Source organism: Mytilus galloprovincialis, chromosome 12 (genome assembly GCF_965363235.1).
Source record: "Mytilus galloprovincialis chromosome 12, xbMytGall1.hap1.1, whole genome shotgun sequence".
In the NCBI taxonomy this organism is placed as follows: domain Eukaryota; kingdom Metazoa; phylum Mollusca; class Bivalvia; order Mytilida; family Mytilidae; genus Mytilus; species Mytilus galloprovincialis.
In genome coordinates, this window is record NC_134849.1 from 39,187,438 (window position 1) to 39,196,028 (window position 8,591).

General features: G+C 30.7%; 1 long non-coding RNA gene across 1 annotated transcript; it reads left to right on the forward strand.

Annotated features, from left to right (window-relative positions):
* Window positions 1-696: 696 nt before the first annotated feature.
* Window positions 697-8,355, forward strand: LOC143053505 (uncharacterized). Its single transcript, XR_012971381.1, has 4 exons — window positions 697-1,531; window positions 2,783-2,851; window positions 5,221-7,431; window positions 7,971-8,355. It is a non-coding gene; the product is annotated as an uncharacterized LOC143053505 (long non-coding RNA).
* The last annotated feature ends 236 nt before the right edge of the window (window positions 8,356-8,591 follow it).

An 8,591-nucleotide genomic window follows, 5' to 3' on the forward strand; every position in this document is an offset into this window, starting at 1 on the left:
TGAGCCTCAATAGTATCTTGTTTTACAACAAATCTATTTAGTGATCTGACATACGTTTTGTTCATAATATGATGTTTTATTGTATTTTTTTTTAGAAGTATGTGTATGTGAAAATCAATTTAATTATTGAAAATAATACAGAGTTAATTAAAGATACATTATATATATATTATATATCACATTTATAGTATAATAGTTTTAAACTTTGAATACACCTCGTATAAGCTATGCTTATTTTTTTTACTAATTATAGAATGATTTTTAAAAAAAACATTTGATATATCGTCTTAACATTTTAATAGCGATTTTAAAATCATTCATTATTTTCAATATAATATCTTATTCGTTCATCTTTTGGTGGAAACTATACACATGCTAACCAATATAAAGGATGTTATTTAGTACAATGTTTACATTTAAATACATATAATGTTATTGAGTACACTATTTCCATTTAAACACATACATTAGTTGGGTAAATAACAGGTGATATCATGTATAATATTCACTTCGACTATTTAAACGGTTGATAAGTTGGTATGCTCATATTACACGTTCAATAACTAAATGTACGTTAATATAATACATGTATTTATTTTAAATTTAAGTTTTTTTCAAAATAAAACAAGACATACTGTTTGAATTTTTCGAATACAATCTCTTCAATCATTTACATTCACTAGTTATCGTCCTTGATTTAAATTTAGAATTATCTGTCATGTGATACTATCACCTGTTTACCTGTGATTTTGATTGAGTGCACAATGGCTCAAGCTGCGTCTAAAACATGCGAGGTTTGCGTGAGTGCCCCTGGATCACAATATTGCATAGACTGTGAGGAATACTATTGTGAAAATTGCAAGTTGCTACATAATAGGCAGAAGTTATCGAGAAACCACCAGTTTCAAAAAGCGTCCGACCTGATCCCGGAAGAAAAATCTAAATGTAGTGAACACAAAGAAGAATTAACGTTATTGTGTAATACATGCAATGTACCGGCATGTACCAGTTGTGTGACAGGAAATCACAAAGGGCATACATTTTCCAAATTTGTCGATGCAGTCGCGTACTTACAAGTGGAAAATGAAAAGAAAATTCGTGCCAAAACAAACAAGGCGAATAAAAATATAAAGAAGATTGCAGAAAGCTTAAAGTCGTTTGATAATTCTGTTGAATCTGTTATTAAAGCAATAACTGACGAAGGCAGTATGATTAAACGTATGGTTGATAAAGGCGTAGCACAGATGATTACCTTAGTGAAAGAACAATCCAAGAAGGAGAAAGACAAGCTGATAAATACGTTGTCTGATGCTAAATCCGTGCTTGTTGCCGGACAGGCCTTAGACAGAAAGAGAAATGAACTAGATAAGAGACGACAGGATGAAAGTTTGGTACAAAATATCACTAATCTGAAAAAAGAAATTAGCAAACTCACTATGAATTCTCTTCCAGAGTTTCCGAGTATATCCTTCAAAAGGAAGTCTGTAGGTGATGATGACATCAGACAACTGATAGGTACATACAATATAAGGTAAATATAGAAAGTTACGTTGTCTTCTGAACTGATACAGTTGTCTATAGAATCAAGCAAAACTGTAAAATATCGAGGAAAACATATTTTTAAAGTTAATATATAGCAACAAATGATTGAAAAATACACATGCGACAGGTCAAGATTTACAGCTTACGTTCTTTTTTATAAGTAAAATGAACTATAAATAACCGCTGGCATGGACAGTGTTTTCCGATTAACGAAGCGCTGAAATGCAGAAATAATACTGTCCATAAAACAATATAGATTGCTTTTACTTCTCATGCATTTACCCAAACGTATTGGACGATATTACTTGAATTAACATTTGATTCACAAAATAGGTACACAATCTAGCTATGTCCATATTTTAGTGCTTTTGTATAGAGGCTTGTAGTTTAAGAGAAAAACATGTATATAAAGACGTCGTATTAGTCACAGTTGTTTAATACAAGCTTTGTATTTTTCCAATAAGTTCGTCAGTCACATGTAATCATAATACTTTTTACTTTGTTAACATATTTAATCATGTATAATTTATTACAATACGTAGTGGTTGGATGTATGCATGTGTGACAACTTTCCGTAAAAGACAAAATGACACCGTAAGGTCTTCAACAATGAGCAAAACATATAGCGTATAGTCAGGTGTCAAAAGGTCCCGGAATGACAATAGCAGAATATATGAACAATTCTTAATTTACATATAAAATTATATTGACAGAATGATTTTAGTATCACAAAACATATGATATACACTGCATTGATCATGTTAATCATCACATTATTTGCAGTTATGATACACGTAATCATTCTATCATTTACATTGATGAATTACACAAAAATTTTAACAAGGGTATGATTTATTTTACATCAACATTTAATATTGCAGGAATATTGCATATTTCCAAATGTACAGGTTATATTTACTTGTGAACGCTAGTATAATGTAAGATGATAAGACATATAATGAAACTATAATATTTTCGTATTTCATTATATTTTGTTGTAATCATAATATTTTTTGGCATTGACAAATCACTTAAAACATTTTGTACATACTTGTGTGGATCTTAACTAGAGTAACACATATCTTTAATACTACAAAATTGACATGTGAAAAAAAATTAGAATGTACAAAGTAATTTTACACGCAAACAAAGAATGTCAGGAGAAACATATTTTCAAAGGCAATTAGAATGATTGTTCAAGCAACATTTAAACAAAAAATAAAGAAATACTGTGTTATAGCAATGGTGCACCAGTCTTAGCAAAAGAAGAGCAACGCCATGGAAACTTATACAGATGTTCTGGTTGTGGGTAAGTACTGTTGATTATTATTCGCACAAAATAAATACATACAGAATAACAAGAAACAGCTAAATGTTAAAGTTACAAATGATTGACATGAATGATAAAATAAACACAACATTCACAATAGACAATAAAGTATAATGTAATATATAACAGTAGTCATTATGTAACTTAGATCGACGTAGTATTGTTTCGCCAATACACCAATGAAGCGAATCGGCGTTTTTAGGACAATTGTTGGTTTGTATTTTGAATTTTGGGCCTGTTTTATTGCTGTTTAATTGCAAGATTCTTTTCAATTTAAAAACTGTGTATTTATACAAGAGAGGATTTACGTGTAAAATTTTCTGAAAGCTTGATATTTACGATTTTTTTTCACCCTAGAGATTAGTTTGCTAGTCAAAATATGGTAGTTAGCAGTTTTTCAAAATATATCTAGTATAAGGCACCATGCAGAAAAAATAGAAAACTGTATGCAATTTTTGCATGTTATTCTTTTTTCTTATTTTATTTGAAAAGTGAAAGAAGGGGTGGGGTTAATACCGAATCGGGAGAAGCCGACAATGGTCGTCTTATTAAAGTTATTGTTAAATCGAAAACAGTAAGATTTGAAAAAATGTTTCTATGTCAATTCTTCCTTAAAATGCACAGATTCTAATGGATCCTTTCATTCGTTCATCCATCTTTATTTTCTAAATGACTAGATAGTGTACATTACATTGCTTTACTGTTGGACATGAATACTTACTAAATCATATATATCAATAAACGGATAATTTTTGCTACTTGAAATGTACGATTGTAGAGGACATGAATAGAACATTTAATATAAGCATCCAATTCTTTCTTGTACAAGGGAAGGTATAGAAGGAACATATCTAAGAAGATTTAAAATGCTGAACTGTTTCGAAAGTCTTAATTTTGAAAGATAGTTTACATTGACGTTGTCTTCTTCTGATAATTATTATAAGTCTCGATTTAAAATGAAGTTGCTATGACAACGTGAATATTCGGAATTTCTAAGACAGAAAATCGAGGAAACGTCTCGGACTCAGGAAATACGTAAATTATATTTTTGATTTCTAGCATTTGTTATATTCCTTTTTTGGTTAATTTTTAATCTTCTGGGACATCACCAGCTGCAGCCGTTGGTTTATGGTTATTGACATATGGTATAAGATACATGTCGGAATTTCCGCATAAAATAAAAAATAAATATATGGAACTACATTTATACACTAACTGCAAAATAGCCATAAGACGCATTGGTCTAATCTGTTTGCATAAATTTCGAACATCATTTATAGTTATCAAGGGTACCAGGATTATAATTTAGTACACCAGACGCGCGTTTCGTCTACATACGACTCAACAGTGACGCTCATATCAAAATGTTTATAAAGCCAAACCAGGTACAAAGTTGAAAAGCATTGATTTTCCAAAATTCCAAAAAGTGGTTCCAAATACGGCTTAGGTAACTTATACCTAGGATAAGAAAATCCTTACTTTTTCGAAAATTTCAGTTTTGTAAACAGGAAATTTAATAAAATGACCACATTATTAATATTCATGTCAACACCGAAGTGTTGACTAATGGGCTGGTGATACCCTCGGGGACGAAACGTCTACCATCAGTGGCATCGACCCAGTGGTGTAAATAGTTATCAAAGGTACAAGGATTATAATTTAGTACGCCAGACACGCGTTTCGTCGACATAAGACTCATCAGTGACGCTCATATCAAAATATCTATAAAGCCAAACAAGTACAAAGTTGAAGAGCATAGAGATCCAAAATTCTAAAAATTAGTGCCAAATACGGCTAAGGTAAAAGAAGAGGGACGAAAGATACCAAAGGGACAGTCAAACTCATAAATCTAAACAAACTGACAACGCCATGGCTAAAAATGAAAAATACAAACAGAAAAACAATAGTACAAATGACAAAACATAGAAAACTAAAGAATAAACAACACGAACCCCACCAAAAACTAGGGGTGATCTCAGGTGCTCCGGAAGAGTAAGCAGATCCTGCCCCACATGTGGCACCCGTCGTGTTGCTTATGTGATTACAAATCCGGTAAATAGTCTAATTCGGTAGGTCACATTCATGAAAGGGAAGGGGATTGTAGTTACGACGTGAGTAACATATCCGATATCATTTGTAATCTATACCTGGGATAAGAAAATCCTTAGTTTTTCGAAAATTTCAGTTTTGTAAACAGGAAATTTATTTAGACAGAAGTAAAACAATATGCAAAAAACGTGATGATAAGACAACGAGTAGTATACAGATTTTCGAAATTGTTTCCCTGAATATGTTATATCGTTCAGGTATCAGTCAAAATCAATTTATTGTATAAATTATCGTTTAAGGCTTGAGGAAATTCTACCATTCAACCGCTAGTAAGTATTCACATTTCTTCTTGCATATACCATGCATATTCTATTTCATTCTTCTTAAAAGAAATTGCGAAACATTTGTGTTCTATTCATACAAGCCTCACTTTTACATTTGCATCTTACTATTTGAAATGAAAATTTACGTGGTTTAAAATGGGTTTTTTTTCACTACACGACACCCATGTCTCTGTTCCAGTTGTAGAGTTAACAAAGCTGATTTATTCATTAAAAAATCAAATCTTTTTATTGCATAAAGCTTGAAATAGTTTAAAGGTCAATAATACATTAAAAAATTCTTGTGTAAACGCCAGCATTACTGATGCAATAACATTCATTTCTGAAACACTTCTACCATGTCTATAAAGATTGAATAAAATTGAGAATAGAAATGGAGAATATCTCAAAGATCCAACAACCCGACCAAAGAGCAGATAACTGCCGAAGGCCGCCTATAACTCTGCAATGAAGCTAGAAAATTCCACTCCCGGAGGTGGTACTCAGTTGAGCCCTAAATAAAAATGTGTACAAATTCAGTGACATGGACGTCAGATTTAACTTCGAAACATATAGATGAACTAAAATTAAAAACATACAAGACCAACAAAGGCCAGAGGCTCCTGACTACGGACAAGCGCAAATGTCAGATGCAATGTATGACAAAGCATTGCATTCAAATTATGAAAAGGATAAATGCTGGTGCACAAATAATGCTATAAATCTTTTTTTTTTAGTACGTAAGTAGCAAGTTCAAGTTTAATTCAGAGAAGTATTCATAATTTAATTTGCAATGTGATACACAATAATTATTTACTCATCGACCGTTGACCATGAACAAAACGAACAAAAAATTGACACCATATTTGTATCATAAAACCCGTTTTGTCAAGCATACATAGGAGCAACAACTGTGAAATCTACATTATATAGCTCAATAGGTTGGTTTCTGTACATGACAAATACATGTGTGTCACTGTTCAAACTGTTATAAAATGACTGATTCATCAAAACACCATAGTTTAATGCAAATAGAAATAGATTTACATTTACCGGTATTAAATACATTTCGTAATCCGTATCACACATCAACATTACTATTTCAAAAGAAAATGTAATTCCGATAAACTGTATAAGGCCATACTGTTATAATCAAGCTGCAAGGCAGTACATTGTATACTGTTAAATACAGAAATACATTCCCCTATAAAGATCGCAAGCCTTCATATTGACTCCTCGGCCGTTGCCCACGAGCAAAACGAACTGAAATTTGACACCGTATTTGAAACGTCTCAAAAGTCTCTGCCAAGCATACAAAAGACCAAAAACTTTAATGTTTAACGTCAGTGGTTGATAATGTTTTTTCTTTACATGACACATCTGTTACTGTTCAAGCCGACTATTCAAGCCAATACAAATAATTGCCTCATCAAAACATCATATTCATTTTATTGCATATATAAATTGTCTGAAGTGCATTAAAAACATTTCGGATTTTTTTATGACAAACAAGCATTACTTTTTCAAAAGAAGATTTAATTCTGATCAATTGATCTATATACTTTAATGTCAAAAATTAAATACCCATTTTGCAATTCATGACATGGCAATACACAAAATTATAAAATTCCTCAACGATGGTGGAAAAACTAATGTAACAATTCTTTTTGTTCAGACAGTAAGTAGCCAGTACACGTTTGATTAAAGAAGTATTTGTTATTTAAACTCCAATGCAATACACGGAATAGCTGTTAGATAAAGAAGTTATTTCCCCCTTTTAATATCACAATCAATATAAATAAAGTAGCAACTCAAAATGTCAAACTCTAAGGAAGAATACAAAAGCAGTTAAGTGCGTCCTGCTTAAGTTGGTATTTAAAAATACAAAATGTCAATAGCTTATTGTGGAACCAACATATGGTTTTGAAATCTACAATCGCCTTTTTGTCGAACCCTATCTACAAAATGTAACTCGAGAGATGGGCACGAAGTAACTCTGTGGTCTACACATATGTCATATTGCTTTGTTTCATTAACATATTTTGTTTCAATTTTTGCACACGTCATAACATTAAACTGGTTAGAATCTACATATCTTGGTATATATTTAATTTGCAAGAACAAGCTTGTTTTAATGTTCATAATTTCTTTTAGTCTTAGCAGCTACGATTGTGGCAAGTGCAGTAGTGGGTAAGTGCCATTTATAATGCAACTCAAATATTTTGCATCAAATGAAAACAAAAGATAATATTATTATATAATTTAGATGTGATCGTTCGTTGTGAAAAGCTTTCACAAACAAAGTGAACACAGTTTAAGGAAAAATGTTCTAACGAGGTTCATGGAACGTCCAATAAAACGATATCAAATATAAAAGGAGAGTAATTTAAAAAAAAAAAACGTTTTCGTTCATTTCCATTTTAATATTTTCAATGTTAAATATATCATCAAGTCCTGATAACCGTATCACACGATCCCTGCATACAGTTTTCATATTTCGTTATTAAATAATAAGTTGTTGTTTTTTCAACTACTTTTCATAATTTATCATTATTGCAAAGGTTTTTGCTGAACGTTTGTAAACAGACAGTGCTGCAATTAACATGCTAAAACAAACAAAAACCGAATATTGTAGAGTTTTGTAGTATAAATTAACAATAAAGAATGAAACATTTAAATACTTCCTACATAAATTCATTTCATAAAACGTGGATATTTATGTATTACAGACGACTGCACCGTATCAAAGATGTTTAAAGAAGTCAAGGCAACAATGAAATTTTTCTGCAAAATATAATCAGTATTTGATTTTATGTTGTAAGAAATAGTGTTGAAACTGATGAGGAAATGATAATTTCAATGACAACAAACTTATCTTTCAGTAAATGTTACTTTTAATTGTATATTAAATATAATAGTTATGTTCAAATCATTCAGTTGGTTATCGTTTGACTTTGTCAAACATTGTTTTGCTGTTATACTTTTTCGTTTAAGTCTTAACATAAAAAAAAATGAATGTAGTTCTATAGATACACTTCTATTTAAAGTACTTTACAGTACTTTAGTTAACATGTATGTTGATAATTGCTGTAGATATTGAATTAACACATCAATTAGTTGTTTTATTTATTTATTTTAAAACCATAGAATACTGAAATCGAATATTGTACGTTAATAAACACATATTTTTTATATATACTCTGACTTTCTACCAAATATAACAACTTTTCTAACATTCTTTTTTTAAATAAAGAAAAATGTTCTGTCCTTTTTTTTAAATCTAAGCATATGCTCGATGAATATAAGAAGACATCAAACTGTAATTTTAGTATGAAAGTAACATAGACACA